The sequence below is a fragment of the Manis pentadactyla genome, chromosome 16, assembly GCF_030020395.1.
Source record: "Manis pentadactyla isolate mManPen7 chromosome 16, mManPen7.hap1, whole genome shotgun sequence".
Classification (NCBI taxonomy): domain Eukaryota; kingdom Metazoa; phylum Chordata; class Mammalia; order Pholidota; family Manidae; genus Manis; species Manis pentadactyla.
In genome coordinates, this window is record NC_080034.1 from 38,067,299 (window position 1) to 38,084,457 (window position 17,159).

Genomic DNA, 17,159 nt, shown 5'->3' on the forward strand with positions numbered 1-17,159 from the left:
CAAGTTAGAAGGGCCTGGGCCCCTCTGGAACTGAGTTTGCTCGGCAGGCCTATCCTTGGCCGCTGAGGGGTGAGGCAGAGAACACAAACATTTTTAGGCCCTTTGCTGTCTCCATTGCCGGGGAGCTCATGTTTGTAAGGTTGAAAGCCAAAGGAAAGCATAGTCTTCAGTCACTGAGTATCCAGAGGGAAGTGCTATGTGCTAAATTGGTTCTCAAGATGGGATTTCTCCCAGTCCCAGCTGGGCATCTTTGCCTTCCTGGGGTTGTTTCCTGGGGCTTACCTGGGTTGTAACCTAATCTGCTTACCTGACCCAAACAGCCTGGCCACCTCTTTCCATACTCTGGGCAGGGCAGGCTGGATGGACAGATAGAAGGTAGAGTTTTCAGAGAGACGATTTAGATGTGGTCAACTAGCTTGTTTAGGCATTACTTTCTCTGGAGGTAAGTGATGGTGTGAGGGGGTGTCCGTCAGTTTCCTCCATCCCTTCCCTCGGGCCCCCACAAAGTGCAAGGACCAGACACGTGGGCTGGCGTGGAGAGGCGGAGATTACACTAAGGCGGAGGTGCAAATGGGCGGAGGCGGGACTCTATTTGCATAGACCGCGCTCGGCCACCAATCCGGACAGGCGGAGCGACAGACCGCGCGCCTTTTGGGGGCGGACTGACAGCCCCAGGGCCCTATTGAAGGCGGGTCCTGCGGCCGGCGAGGGCGGGACAGCGCCGGGCGCTGCCCGGGGGATTCGGGCCGGTTCGCGGGCGCTGCCAGTCTCGGGCGGCGGCGGCTAATGAGCGGGCGGCCTGCTGGGCGGGCAGAGGAGCGAGCGGCGCGCGGTTGAGGCGGAGAGAGAACGAGCCGACCAGCCACCGCGGTGACAGGTATCGGCGCCATGGCCGCAGAAATGGGGCGGGCGGCCGAGGCGCCCGGGAGCCGAATTCCCTCCTCGCGGTCGGGTCGCCGCCGCGCTGCCTCCCCGCCTCCTCAAGCGGCTGCCCAGCCCGGCAGCGGCGCATGGGAGCCAGCCGGACCAGGGAAGCTTCAGGAGAGCGCGATGGACCCCCAGCCCCACCGCCGGGCTCCTCCGCGCCTCGCCGGGGCGGGGCTGACGTCCCCTCCGGGAGACCCGGAGCCCGGCGGCTACGGGAGCCGCCCCCGCCCCCGCTCCCGCCGCGCTCCCCCTCGCGGAGGCGAGGCCTGTCGCGCCCGCTCGTCCTCACCGGCTTTTGTTTCCCGCCCGGGGTGACAGGTCCCGGCTCCGGCCTCGGCCGGCAGCCCCCGGCACGCTGGACCGGGGTCGCCTGGAGCAGGCGGCGGGACCCGCGGAGAGCGAGCCGGGCGGCGCGTGAGCAGCAGCCGCCGCCGCCGGCGAGAGACAAACTTCGTCTTCCGGGGCCCGGGCGGCGGGAGAAGTCGAGCCGCGGTGAGCCGGGCGCCGGGATGCCGCGTGCGCGATGCAGCGTCGCTCACCTGGTGGGCCCGTGGAGGGTGAGGAGAGCGGAGGGCCTCGCCGCTGCGCTCCTCGCTTTCGGTTTGCACTCCCGGGGCGGTGGGTATAGGTGCGCGTTCACCGCCTTCACCTGTCGCCATGGGACAAGTGACCGGGAACGACATCCTCGCTCTCAGGCGCTCTGGGAGGGTGTCAGCGCAGCGCAGTTCTGACAGGTGCCAGGTAAACGCCAGTGAAAACTTGCTTTAGGGCTCCTTTACTCAGCGGCACAATGCCTTCCCCCTTATTGATGTCTAAAAAGGTGTGCTGGTGAAACATAGGACTCAAACCCAGTCAGTACTGACGAAAAGCCATGGGGTGGTGGTGGTGGGCTCAGCGTGTAGATTGTTTTCTTTTTGTTCGACAAGGCAGGAGGAACATTTTAGTCTTCATTTAAAAAAATCAGTTCTGCAGTGGTGGCGAAAGCACAGTAAGCAAGTTGTAAATGGAGAATGCAGAACTCTAGATAGCCTTCAGTGTGGCTCAGGACAGCGTGTACAACGTTTGGCCGCCTTTCAGAAATTCTGCATCAAGTAGTTTGAGCTCGTGGTGTTGGACTTATTTTTCAGGAGTATGTTTTCCAGCCGAATAAGGCTTAGCGTTGAATGGGAGCTTTCTTTGCCTCTCAGAGGGTAGACCGTAGTGTTTGTTTTCATTGTCTTTCCATTTTGTTAGATTGTAGACAAGGGAAAAGTTAAGGCATACTTCGGTTAAGTATTTTTAATAGTCTGTGGAATTCTGCCTCCCTCCGCCGCCAAAGGGTTTCTACTTTAGAGAATTATAGTAGCCTTTTCTCTTGGTATTTGAATCAAAATTCAAGGACAGACATGAAAAAAATTCTTCCTTTGGCGGGAAATTTTTGTCATACTTCTGCTTAGCATTTTCTGTTTATTTCTTTCCCGTCTGACCTCCACTTACCAATATGCAGTTATGGCCCTGACCAATTCAGGGCATCTATAGGAAAAATATATTTGAAAATAACACATAATAATTTAAAATATATTTATTTTATATTTTAGAAATATAATTATTGTAAAATGTGTTTAAAAAATAAATCTTTTTAAATGAAGGTGATTGACATTTGTGGGAAACACTTGATTTAGTTTACTCAGTTTTTTTTCCTAATGTGAATTGTTTTTTATCCGTATTTGGTTATGATTTATACTTGAGATAGAGGTTTAACATCTTAAGGAACAAAGTTGTGATTTTGATTTAATTATGCCAGTGTTTCATTGAATGTTAATGTTACTTATTTATCTAGTTAACTAATAGTATCATTTAAAGCTGAACTCTTTACCCAATTGGCTAGTTGTGACTATTTGGGTTCAAAAAGATCATCAAAGATGGTCTGATAAAATGTTTTATTCTTTAAAACAGGCTTATTTGTTACGTGGTCTTTGCCTTTCCAACATTTTTAACAAAACAAGTATGTTTCTGAGTCTTTAATTTTTTTTGTTATGGGAATTTTTTTTTTTAGTTATGTAGGAGTTTTGGGTGAATTTCTTTTTAAAACATCAATTTTAACCATTTCAACATGAAAAACTTAAAATATTGGATTAGCTATTTAAATTTTCAATTTTCTGTTTATTCTTGGGTTGGAAAAGAATATATACTTTGGGTTATTTAGTTTCCTAAAGGTTTCTTAGGTTAGAACGAATTAATCTGCAGAAGAAAACATACTCTCTGTGTAGTTGCAGAAGCTACGGCTATTAAAAGTTGAGTTGGCTTTTGATGCGCAGTGAGGGTAGATTAGCTGAACAGTGACTCGTCCTCATGTGGAGTGGGTTTTGTTCTATATAAATAGTTGTGAGGAATCTTATGACTGGGGCTCATTGTTTTGCTTAATTTATATAGTTTCTCTTTAAAGTAGAGATAGGAATATATTTTATTATGTGTAATTAAAGTTTTATTAATTTTATCCTAAGATAAATATACCACATCATAAAATTATATTTCATAGTTTTATTTACAAAAAGTGTATCTTAGGAACTTTAACTATAAAAATGCCTTTTAATTAAGAGCTCACTTTCAGATTCAGTTTTTAGATATTTTATTTACTGATTTTTGGCCACTTTAACTTGTGGTAGACCATATTATAAAATTATGAACCAATTTCAGCTTTAAAATTAATTAACAGCTGAATTCTCACATGCACTAAGTAAATATTGGGAGAGGGTTTTTGTTATTTAACCTCAGGTGTGGCTCCTTTTCAGTTTGGGGTGAGCAAAGATTTCTGAATGAATAAAGCCACAAAAAATAGCTATATTCGAACAGAAATCAAATGACACTGTTAGACTGCTTTATTTAACAGTAATATGCTTGTAATACCTGATATTAAGAATAACCTTTAAAGGCCTTTAATATAATTTTTCACAATTCCTAAAGAAGAATCTGTATTGTACATGTTTTGGTACATTTTGTAATTATTTAATGCTGAACAATTAAATATTTACGTTTTGTAATTCTGAAACTATCTGAACTTCTAACCTAGCTGATTATACTTAGATCTTGTTTTTCATTATTTTACATTTTTGGATTTTTCTACAATGCATTTTTAACCTGACATTATATCCCCAAAAGTGTAAAGAAAATTAAATCTACAAGCATCAGAGACTAGGTGGATGTTGGTATGTAAATCACATAACTTTTGATTTAAAAACAGTAGCCACTTAAATGTGATTTAATTTGCAAATGAGATGTTTATTGTGTACAAGATGGTTTTGCCAAACGAGACAGGTTAAGATAATTTAGATACAGCCTTATTTAACCACGTATCTGTAATCTGTGTAGTTAACAGGTTACTCCTTAAGGATATTTTAGCAATATTTGAAACACGGGAATTCAAGTACTCAAAATAACTTGTACATCACAATTTGTACATCAGTTTGTTATGATGAAAATTGCCTGTACATGGCTGAATTTTATACATGTAAGACTATAATCCTTAAATAGGGCAAGTTTATTTTATTCTGAATGTAGTATTCCAGTCTTTTGAAAAACATCTGGTTAATGAGAGTGAGGGACCACCAGAGGGAGTATGGGGCTATACATTTATTGTACCTGTTTTCTACGCTGGTCTAGAACAAAAACATTGACAAAATAAGAGTAAAATTTTATTTTAGTTCTCCAAAACAATCAAGCAAAAAGATATTGAAAGTTGGGATTGTAGCTATTTGGAGCTGCTGTCAGTTTTGTAACATTTAGTTAATCAAGGCTATTTTCTTTTAGAAAAAGATAGTTATTAAAAAAATGAAAATGATGCATTTTCAGAGTGAAATAATGGGTTTTTTGTTTTATATCTGTGAAAGTTAGGGAAAAAAATGCCGAGAATGTTTTTTAAGATTTCAGATATACTGCGTTTTTATTGTATGTATGAAATTTTTCACTTTTTGAAAGGAGGAAAAAAAGATGTAGAAAGATCGAAGGCTAGAAGTGGTTGTTTCTCCCTTTTGTAGTTGCAGATCCTTCCTGAACCAGGCAATAGTAAATTTCCAGAACGCTTTGTGGCATTCTGCCTCCATCTTGGCAATTTAAAGATGATGTTAAATGAGGAGCCAGTCCTGAAAATGATCACCTGATTATTAAAAGCAGGTTGGGATTTTTCAAACAGATCTCTGCAAAAATTTGATTTGTGTTTATGTTTCTTAATATTCTTATCTCTGGAAATTAAAGAACCTCCTCTAATGTCAGTTGGAAATTATACAGTGGAACTTGAAAGTCAAAATGCCTCTCTCTCACAGACTTAATGTTGTAGTAAATTACTTTTTTTGAATGGAGAAAATATCCGAGCAATGGAGTCCTTTTCAGAATATATTCAGAATGAGGATGGAATGGTCTTTACCCATGTTAAATATTAACAAATGAAATAATTTCTTTTTAAAGCGAGACAATAAAATAAAATCTTGTAGTCATAACACATATCTTGTGTTTTGTCCCTAGCATAAAGAATTATGATGTGATGGACGGTAACATTAAATGTTTTGAAATTCTAGTTTGGAAAGAGGATTTTCTATGAGAAGAAGGTATTTCATTGAAGCGGAACAGGGTAACTTACGTGGAGAGAAAAATTAGTCTTTTGAATTATTCTTAGGTCATAATATAATACTTATTAAGAAAAATTGAGATAATCATCTTTCCCATCTTAGATTTATTTTCACTATGAACTTTGTAAGTTCTTTTAAAATATCTTTGTTGGTCCTAGGTGGCCTTCTCAGAATCTGTTCATCTGTCTATGTATTTATACACACACTCACACATATATATATTTGCATTTTATATATAACTATATATATACAGCATATAACTATAACATATATATATGCTTTATTTATATGTGAAACCTATTCTTTTTTTAAATGAAATCTTACTGTACCAACAGGAATAAAATATATACATGTCCAAGAAAAGACTGATACAAATGTTCATAAGTAGCTTTTTTCACATTTGAAATGAACTACTGATTCATATAACAGCATAATTAATCTCAGACGTTTTAGCCTAAGAGAAGCCAGCTACAAGTAAGTGCTTCATGATGTCATTTATAAAGAAAATACAAGAACAGGCAAAACTTAGGTGTGGTGGTAGAAATCAGGACAGTGGTTTCTGGGTAAGGGCTGTGGTTGACTGGAAAGGGGCAAAAGGGAAATTTCTAGGGAAATGGAAATATTTTGTAGCTTGATTTGAGTGATGGTAATTCCAGCATACACTTTTTAAGTAATTTTTATTTTCACACAATTTTTAACTTACATAAAACTCAGAAGACTAGTTCAAGGAAGGTCTAGGTTCACCAGTTGTTGGAGTATACAGTTGTTCAAACTTACTGAGCTGAATACTTATCATCTGTGCATTTTATGGTGTGCAATTTTTACTTTAATAGGGAAAAAGCTACAAAAATTTGTTGAACGAAGTGATCTTATCTGCAAAAAGTCAAATACCTCAATTCAGAATTAAACAGTGCTTCAATTTAACAATGTAGTAGAAAAAGAGGATCACTTACTGCCTTTTGTCTCTACGTATATGTATTTATGCTGCATCAAATTCCATGATGACATAATTCTGTTAGAAGAAATAGGATCCTGAAAGGTAGAACTGCCAGCAAGGAAGCCTTGCTTTATTTTGTTATCCTATGCATGTCACCTAGGAAATGAGATTGATAGCTAGCAATAGTTTTCTGGAAATTGAAGGTGGTGATTATTCCTGTTAGGAGCTGTACACCTACAGTTTGCTAGGTTTTGCACAGACATGTACAGTCTTTACTGTCTTACAACTTATCAAATGAAGAGGAGGCAAACAAATCTGATTGTTATTCTTGGGTGGTGCTGTTTATCATAGGGTAAGATTGGTGCTTGTAAACCATTTAAACTATTTTTGGTTATCAGTAAGTGATCAATCCAAGTAGTGAATTTGTTGCTCTCTCTCAGTTTTACTGCTGCCATAGTCTCAGGAGAGTGATTTGATTTAGATTATATCTATTTAAATCATAGCATAAACTATAATGATTGTTAAGAACATTCAGTTTTTCTGTTTCATATAATTTTACATATGTATTCTCTACAATTTATGATTAGGTATAATTTACAGATATTGGTCCATTAAAAATTTTTTTGCATCTATTTTATTTATTTGCATCTATGTTTATTTATTTACTAGAGTGGAAGATATTTGAATAGGACTAACCAGCAAGTTGAGCAAATCAATCATTAATACTGGGAATAAATGTTTATTTTGCCTTTACTAGTCAAAACCATATGTTTATTTTATATGGCTATACAGAATATATTTTTCTTCAACAAAAATTGTAAGTTCATTGAACAGAAAATTGACAAATACTCAACATCAACCAACACAGATAAAAGGACTTTTTCCATTTAACATATGTTCCTCTGAAATGATAGACATGGTCTTTTCTTCCTTTCACGCACATTAAGACTTACTTGGTCTACTGAGAATGAACAAAACATTATATGAAAGATTTTTTATCTGTTAGAATTTTGTTTGGAGTTGTCAAGCTTTAAATAAACTGTAGATAGAATTTTTAAAATATCTGTAGGTAGCCTTTTTTAGGCTTTTTATTAGAGACATTTCATACTATTCAAAACTAGAGAGAATAGTATAGTAAACCTTCATGTTAAAACTCCAGGTTTATTACCAGCATTTTGTTAACAGCTTTTAAAACTGTTGAATTTCACAACTATTGTAAAATAGTAGTAGTATTGGTGCACTAGATTTTTCTCTCATTTTTTTCTCTCATTTTTTTCTCTCATTTTCTCATTTTGCTGTAAATAGAAAAACTTAAGCAGTGTGTTCTAGGTCGTAGACTAATTTGACTTTGAACAAATTATGAAACCATATATATATTTATCCTTAGCATCTTTCTGTCAATTCATAGCCTGGAAAAGAAAGATTGATTTTTTTTAACTTTTCATTTAGAGTAAATTAGGCCATGTATTCTATATCTATAGAATAAATTCATCTGGTAAGTTAAATTATCTTCACGGTGTAGTATCTGAGAATTTCTGTTGTGTAAAAGTTTTTCTGTTGCCCTTTCTTTCTCTCAAAACTTAAATCACTGCTGTACTTTTGGGTCCCCAAATCTGTATCTCTGTCTAAATTTGAGGTCTTTCAAACTTGAGGCCCCAAATTTCACCTATATCTTGAAACACAATATGTTTAAATACCATTCTGAAGCAGCTACACACCCCACCACCCCCCAGCCCCCAGGCAAAAAACACTTACCTTCTCCCCTTTCCTTTTTAGCTGTTAAATGACTCCATTATTCTTACTGGTCGTTTTTACTCTCCCTTTTCTTCTTAAGCTCAAGTGAGTCGTTAAAATCATTTTGTTTCTAACTTTATAATGTATCTTTTTATCCTTTTTATTTCTACTACAGTCTTCCTACTTTGATCAACATTTTAAAGCAGGAAGTTGCCTTTAATCTATAATGAACTTCTCACGATCGAAGTTAAGCTGTGTTCCTAAAGTAAAACAAGACATTTTCTTTACTTCCAGAGAAGGCTTCAGTCAGCATTATAGGCAGACACATAATTTTAAAGTCTCTAGGTAATCATTATGTTAAAACCAACGTATTATGTATTTCCAAGTCACTCAGCTCTGATAACCTGGTGAGTAGTGACTGGCAGGACCCAGTTTATCAAGGGGTGTGTAAACGGAAGACTTTCCTGGACCATAGGAATAGCCCAGGATGAGTTCCTTCCAGCCCAGAATATCTGCAAATACTTTGCAGTAGAGGAAATACTGAGTGTATGTAACACATTTTAAGGACTTCCTGATGTTTTTATGGCTAAAAGTACAGGTCTCTGGGTTTACCTTAAAAGTCTTTTATCCCTTGTTCCATATTTCCTGGCCAAGATAGTTCCCATCAAAAAGTCACCTTTGCTGAAAGTGATGTGGTAATATATTTCATTACTTTTCATTTCTTTACAGGCTCCTGGAATTGACGCTTGTTAGAAATACAGGCGCCTGAGGATATTTGAGAATATATAAAATAGAAAGGGGAAAATAAGTGATACCCATTGCATGTCTCACTATCTGTCATCCAGCCTTCAGGGGTCTTGGGGCTGATTTCCTTCCAAATGAATTTGTAGTTTATTAACTTGGTTGGCTTTTAGTCAGTTTATGGAGATCTTTCTTCTTTCTACTCTTCTGGGAAATGTTTGAATTTCCTCCTGGTAGGAAGGAACCAAGACCCAATTTAAGATTACTGACTTTGGTAATAAGAGAATGAGATTCTATATTGTTTTAGATAATCCAGAATATCTGATTATTTTCTTTTATGGCAACTAGGAATAATGTGGAGACTCTGAGATGCTTATGCAGCAATTAATTTAATGGTTATTGAGAATGAAAAATGGAGGAGAAAAATACTCAATTCCAAGGAAGCCTGCTTCCTAAAAAGTAAGACTAGACATTGGGATGAGATTCAGGAGGGATGCTACTAAGTAGCTACATGATCTTGGGCAAGTTTAAATTATTTAACCTTCCTGAGCCTTATTTTAGTTGTAAAATGAATTGGTTGGATTAGATAGTGTTTTAAAGTCTCTGCAGCTCTAAAATTCTAAAAGGAGTGGTTGCTCAGAAAAACACTCCTAATTTATATACTGTTCCTGGTTAAAGGTTTTTCAGTGGATATTTCATATATGTATTTTTTTAGTTTCCTGTAGAGATTAGGAAAATAAATGAGTCAGCATTCATAAAATGAGTTAAATTTTAGTGTCTTCATTTATCCATGTCTTTCCACTGAATTTATTCTGGTCTCTTACTTTCGCCTTCTGTTTGTGTCTGTTTTCCTGCTTTTCTTGCTTTTTCTTACCATCTATGCTTTACAGTGTGACTTTCATACTCCTATTTTTGTCCTTCTTGCTACTGCTTTTTTTCTGTTTTATTATAGGCATGGGATTCATCAAATAGACGCTTGAGTCTGAGCTATCACAGAATTAAATTTAGTCCTAATAGCCAGTAGTTGATTAATGGTACCCTTTTAATTTTAATATAAAAACTAGAGAGATGAGTTGTAGGGCAGAGGGAGTGGGCAAGCCTGAAGGGAGAAGGGATGGTGTAGAAGAGGGTTTCTAAGGATTATTTTGGTATGTTGATTTAAAATACAAGTTAAAATATCTCTTAAGTCGATGATGGTGACTCTGCCATTGATACTAAAGTTTGGCTCTGAATCTGAATTTCTTGAGGGCAGTATCTGCACCCTTAATTTTGGTTCCTTAGTGTTCAGTGTAGTGCTGCAGAGTAAGTGCTGGTTGAACTGAATTGTCAGGACTGAGTCTTTCTTCAAGGTGTTTTGTGGTACGCTGGAGATTAACAGAGTAAGGTGTAGACCCTTAAGACTTGAGTAGGACTACCACTACCACTTTGTTATATTGGACAAGAAAGATATTTACCTTCTCTAAGCCCAGTTTCCTCACCTTTAATATTGGAGAGGGGTAATATTAATTAATATTCACCTCAGGGTTGTTGTGAGAATTAAATTAAACAATGTGTATAAAGCACTTAGCCCAGAGCCTGGTATGTGTTTTCAATAAATGTTAAGTACCACTTTGGTTTCATTAATAAGTACTTTTGTGTTCCTGATATTAAGTTCTGTTAGGTTCTCAGTAGAGGTGCCACAATAAATAAGACAAAATCCTGTTAGAAAAGATAGAACACATGCATGAAAGAAAAGTAACCACCTAGGTCCAGTGGTAAGTGGCAAATGAGTGGTTTACTAAAGGACTCAAGAGGCAGTAGAATTGCTAAGCAGATGACACCTTTAGGAAGATGGCAGAACTTGACCTGAGCTTTGAAGGACTAGTTAGCAAGTTAAGAGGACAGGCTTCCTGGAGCCAGACTGCCCGTATTGGAACCCTGGGTCTGCTATTGTGTAATCATAGGTTACTTAACCTCCTTCTTAGGATTGTTGGGAGAATTAAATGAGTTAATACATGTCAAGCATTTAGAGGGTGCTCAGACATGATTAGAACATGATAAATTATTATTGTAAGTTGAGAGATGGGAGAATGCATTTCAGATAGAACATTGAGTGATAATGAAGGGGAGATATCCTAAGTTTATTTGAAATGATGAAACCAAATGGGCTGGAGGGAATAACCTATTGGAAAATAGTGGGTGATTACATGAGGCATAATTATGAATGGGTAAGCCAGGGAGTATGACATCTTTCTAGTACTGAGGGAACTTGGGAGGATTTCTTGGGTTATTTGTGAAGCATTCTTGTATGTTATAGATAACACTTTTAAGTCTGTAGCTCTAGCATTGCTCACTATCTATCCTGATTTCAGTGTAACTAAAACTTCTATTCAAGGTAATTTTGATACTGGAGCTCATGATTTTTTATTCTGAACCATTGTGCCTCTTTAATTTATCCATTTCTTTTTGTATGCATGTGTTTTTGGCTTTCTCTTTTTCTCTTTGTATTCTAGTTATTTACATAATCCTTGTTCTTTTTCTCCAAAGTTGTTGGGTTCTGCTACTGTTTTCCTGTCTGTTCTCAAAAACCCAGTCGAGATCCTAAATCACCAAAGCTATAAAGTGGAAAGGGCCAGAAGAGGGAGAAAGAGAGGAAGGGAGAGAAATATCCTTAGTCCAGCCATCTTGTTTTACAGATGAGGATGTTGAGGTTCAGACAAAATTAAGTCACATGCTTAAGATCCAGAGCTAATACTAATGAGCAGGCCTGTACATTTTCAAGCTAAAGTAGGGCAGTGTTCTTACTGTCATCCTAATGTGATTCTTAACCATGTGGGTGGGAATTACAGTAGTACTACCAATAATTTTTCTACTATAGCTATTAAATGCCAATATAAAAAAAAATTGTACTACCAGGAATAATGTGATAATATTTCACCCTTCTTAATGAGAAGCCATGATTACATTTCTTGGATGAGTATTGCTGTTCTTCAAGTAATATTTAAAAGCAACACTCCAAAATTTGCTTTAAGAATAAAAGGATTTCTTTCTTTCATTTTTAGAGTTATAAATATAACGGTGTTGTAAACATATATAACATTCTCAAAGCAAGTGGACTTTTTGTTTCTATCATGGTGGAACTCAGGTTATTTTATACAGTAGTTGATGGGATGGTAAGATTAATATTAAAAGTTGGGAGCTGTTGGACTTTTCATCTCACAGTCCTCAACCCTATATTTCTAGCAGTAGTCTCTATGTATACATCTTCCTCAGTCTCTTAATATTTTATTTTATTTATTGTTATTATTTTTTATTATGGTATTATTAATATACAGTCACATGAGCAATATTGTGGTTACTAGATTCCCCCCGTTATCAAGTCCCCACCACTACCCCATTACAGTCACTGTCCATCAGCGTAAGTCTCTTAACATTTTAATATGTGCCACATACAATGGTGAGGAACTTATTTACACATTGTTTTCTTCTAAACTGTTTTCCTACCTAGATGTGGTATGATACAATACCCACAAAGCCTTAACCTTAGCGTCTCATCACTCTACTTGGTCAGTAAATACTCCCTTCCCTTTTTACAGAGCAGGTAATTATTTCTCATATATAATGTCAGTTCCTAATCATGGTATCGCACCATTTTTCTTCCTTTTAAATATATTGTTTTAACTTTGGCAAGATGCCCTCCCTGCACTTTGAAAATTTTCATGGTGTATGAATACTTTTTAGTCACTTTAAGCACAGTTTCATCATGAAATCATTTTGCAACTGGTAATCATGTTCTGTATTATTTCCCATGATTAAAGAGAGAATGGCATGGGTTCCACAGAGATATCCCAGACCTCTGCTCATATAGGCATAGTCCTTTAAAAAAAAAGGTGGGCTTCTGGACTAAATTCATTTTACTAAAATACTAATTTTTCTTTATCATTTTCAAACACTGAAGTTGCATTGTATAATCCACACAGATCTGTACAAAAAAAAAATTTCCATGTCCTCAGTGCGTCGTATCAGATCACTTATTTATATTTCCCTTGGTTTGTTTTCTTTTTCCTGTCTTCATTTTTCTGAAGAGAGAAAGATTTTTTTTCTCTTATGATCTGCAACTTGTTTTGTATTTGGCTTCCTTAGGTGTATGTAAGCCCTGCAATTCTTGAATGTTGAGAAAGAGATAATTGGTTTTTGTCACTTTGATTCTTATGTAAGTAATAAATTTGTATTTCCATTTTTGTGAATTATTAAATGACTGCTATTGCTATGTTAGCTGCTGTATACCAGTTCTATGTATCATAGTTATATTTGGTCATATTAAGTTCATGTCCACTGTTGTGAAAAGTGGAAATACCATGGCTGGGGTGTGTTTATGTATTGCCTCTGGAGTTGTAGCCATTGACGAACAGGAAACTGAAAGCTGAAAGTTCAGGAAATGTATTGTATTTAGACTTTGTGGAAAAAATATATATGATACTTAACTACTGAAATCCATGGCCATTTGAAGACAGAAAAATTTATATATGCATTTAGTTGGAGACGAATATTACAGATTCTTGTAACTGCTGTCAAATGCTTAATTATGATAATAGATACAATATGTGCTTTGTAGGCCAGGAACATTGTGCAATGCTAGGAAAAAAAAGCAACAGATTATTTATGTGTTCAGCTATACACTTTCAAGAAATGAAACAGCTGGCACATCTGTTGAATTCTTCAAGGATGTCTTGTTTTCAGAGAATTAGAGTTTTGGTTTTAGTTGAGTTTCAGAGGAGAGGTCCCTGTTTTACAAGATAGCCTATTTTACTCTTAGGAAACCTGATGGTTAAGTTTTACTTTCTCATATTAAGTTGAACTTTTTTTCCCTGTAATTTATTACTATACTCTATAGAGTACTTAGTGTTGAAAATAAAATGATTTTTTTACCACAATTATTTAAAATAAATGTATCTCAAGTGTTTTTAAAGTATGCTGGCATTTTGGGTGCCTCATACTATTCTACTCATACGAGTCTTTATCTTTGAACTTAAAAAATTTCTCAGGGGAGATGTGATTAACATATATGCCTGATAACCTTTATTTTCTTATTGTTTTCTATACTTAGTTGTTTTAACAGGATATGATTCAACATTCTTACTCTTTGAGTCAAGCATGAAATTTTAACAGTTTCTTAGAAATGGAAATTTTCTAATGTATTTTTGTTGCTCTTCATTTTTTGTTGTATATTTCAACAAAAGGTAATTAATGCCTATTTCACTGCCATAGTAAATGAAAATTCTATTACAAAGTTCTTTTTAGAAATTTTAGCTGTATTACAATAAATATGTCAGTATATTATAATCATTTTGATAGCCTCACTTAAATTACCCTCTTTTCAGGATTGATTGTGGTTTGGATCTGTTAGGGTCATGTCTTCGCCATGGAACTGTTGTGGTGGCCAAGGGGATAGAAAGCGCTGACTGGCAAAGACTGGGGAATTGGGTCCACCCCAGGAGGTGAGGAGCAGTGGTTCCCCTGTAAGAAATCCCAGAATGCTGTTCTAGCAGCAGGGGAAATGGGTTCAGGCTGACAAAACAAGGAGTCTCAATAAGGCCAGACAATAAAGGGGCTGGTATAATGGGATCAGGAGTTGAATTTTATGCAGTAGCTAATTTGTTGTTGCAATAGTGTTCTTTTCAAGAGCAGCTTTACTTATTATATAATACATGTTCATTGTAGAAAAATTAAGTAAACATAATAAATTAGTGAAAAAAATTTTTTCTAGAACATTTTTCCTTCTCTGAATGTTCTTAATTACCCTTAAACTTCATTTAACATCCAGGTTACTTCTTATTTGTTTATTTGAAAGGGTACTTGTTGAACTGTTCTTTCCATTAATTGTGCTTCTAATAACTTTTAAAATTATGTAGGAATAGGAGTTAATTTTTAAGTCTTTGTTTTTGTTTGATAGAATTATTGTTAGTTTGTATCTGCTTTATGGGAAACCATAGGTATAATAGTCATAATGAGAATACAGACCTGTAAGTTAGAGTGATTCTTACAGGGGAAACTGTAAAAAGGGAAACCAAAACCCTTTTTGTATGCTCTTTGGGAGCATGGGTTAGGTCATTCTTGTTCACCATTATGTCAGTATCATCAGGCGTAATGCCTGACACATAGTAAGTGTTCCATAAATAATTGTTGAATGAGTGGATGGTTCTCATTAAGCATTTTGAGTAACTCCTATTTCCTATACTGTGGATAATCAGGATCAGTTATATTCACCCAAAGTTAAGAGTCTTTGCTGTACTCCTCCTTTTTTCTTAAATGAAAATTTAATAAACTATTTTTTTACAGTTAGATATGTATGTGTATACACACACACTCCAAAAAGTGAAAATCCTTGTTTCTTCCCCTGAACCCCATTCTCCAGAATTAGCTACCAAATATGGTTTGGTATATATTTTTTCTAGATATTTTCTTGTGTTTACAAGTGTATATTCATTTTCCTTATACAAACAATATAATGTGCGTTGTTTTAGAATTTGCTCTTTTTCCCATTCTTTAAACATGTTTCCATGTCAATTAATATACAGCTGCCTCTTTATTTTTAATCACTGCATAATATTCCATTGTGCAGATATATAACAACAGTCCAGTAAGGAAATTTCAAATGTATCCCATTTTTAAAACCATTACCACAATGTTGTGTTTAATATCCTTCTGCATATAATTTTGTTTGCTTCTATGAGAATATCTATAGGTGATTTCCTGGAAGTGATATTGCTGGGCTAAAGGATATTTTCACTTAAACTTTTTATTGATACTGGCAAATTCACCCTTAAAAATATTTTCCCTCTTTGTACTCTCACAAATGATTTGAGGTGTTGTTTTCTGGTATCTATATTCATTTTGTGGATTAGAAGGGGCAACTTTTGAAAATGAATCCTTCTCATAGCAATTTGAGATGTTCAGAAGATAATAGATTAAGTAATGTATTCTCATTGCCTGATGTAAGTAATTGAAGTCAAGTGGAAGGTGTTCTCTATTGATCTCTGTATTGCTCTGATTCAGATATGGAAGATCAAGATGTTGGTTTTCTGGGGTTTGTCTTAGATTGTTTAAGATAAATATTTAGTAGTGACAGTCTGAAGTGGTAGGAGGTCCTGAATGCTGGTTTGAGAAATTTGGGTTTGTTGTGCTGGGGAGCTAAAGTCCTTGAATTGTGTAGTGTATTGTATGAAAGAGACTTTACTGACATTTATGTATAGAATGAATGGAAGTGAGTTAGTAGGCTGGAAGTAGGAAGGTCAGCTGGAGAACTGTGGTAATTCAGGAAGGCAATCAAGAAAACAGAGAATATGGTGTTAGCTATGGAACTGGAAAATAAGATAGTAGGGAACAGTAAACAATTGGCAAGTCCTGTTGATTAAATGGAGAAAAACTATATTAAAGTTGTAAACATAGGAGAATAGCCAAATAATACAGATAATGAAGTAAATAGAGAAAGGGCTAATTTTGGAAAAAGCTTATTTTCTTTTAAAATGTAAGGATGTAAAGAGTCCTGAAGTATCTGTAGTCAGGTGATTCAAGAGAGATCAGAAACTGGCGAGTGGAAGAGGGAGAATTTATAACTAGATTTGACTATAATAGAAGTAGTTGAAGTTAAGGATAGATAAGTAATTTCTATTACTTCCGGTATCAAGTTGTTGACTGGGAAAAGCTGTTGATTGAGAACTACATGTTGAAAAGGGGTACTCTCGATAATGGGGGATGGGGTGAAAGGAGAATCAGGAAAGGAAATTAATCTGAGGAGTAAGAAAAGAATCAGGAGAAATGTTACTGAGGTCTCATTTTCATTCTTGTACTCTACATATGATACTATATTTGTGGGAAGTTTTCCAGGTAGAGTCCATGTTCTTCCTTTGGTAGTGATACCTCAGAAAATTTTGATGGTTATTTGAAATATGGAGTGAATTTTAACCACCACCACCACCACCCCGCCCCAGAGAAGGTTTAATGAGCCCCGTCCAGGCCCGTCAGTGGAGTGCCCCTTTCTTCTTCCCCTTCTCTTCCTTCTTCTTGGCCTTGCCCAGTGTGCTTTCGTGCATTATCTCCTTGCCCGAGTCCCTGGAGCTGCTGCTGCTGGAGTCTGAGGAGCAGCCGCGGCTGTGGTCATGCTTTCAGTTATTAGCTGTTCTTGCCTCTGACTGGCCCGGAACTTTAGGGGTACTGTGCTTGGGGTCTCCCACCTGGCC

At 36.9% G+C, this 17,159-nt stretch overlaps 1 protein-coding gene across 6 annotated transcripts in view; it reads left to right on the plus strand.

Annotated features, from left to right (window-relative positions):
• Positions 1–730: 730 nt before the first annotated feature.
• LOC118907977 (peptidyl-prolyl cis-trans isomerase FKBP5-like) overlaps positions 731–17,159 on the plus strand; it is a 124,751-nt gene continuing 108,322 nt past the window's right edge. Inside the window, exons 1-2 of one of the 6 annotated variants that reach the window (XR_008994278.1) lie at positions 738–877; positions 1,246–1,419. The gene's annotated coding sequence lies outside the window, so the exon portion shown is untranslated. Of the gene's footprint in view, positions 878–1,245; positions 1,485–17,159 lie in introns of those variants that run through there. The other 5 variants (XM_057493726.1, XM_057493724.1, XM_057493728.1 and 2 more) reach the window with 5 other exon arrangements.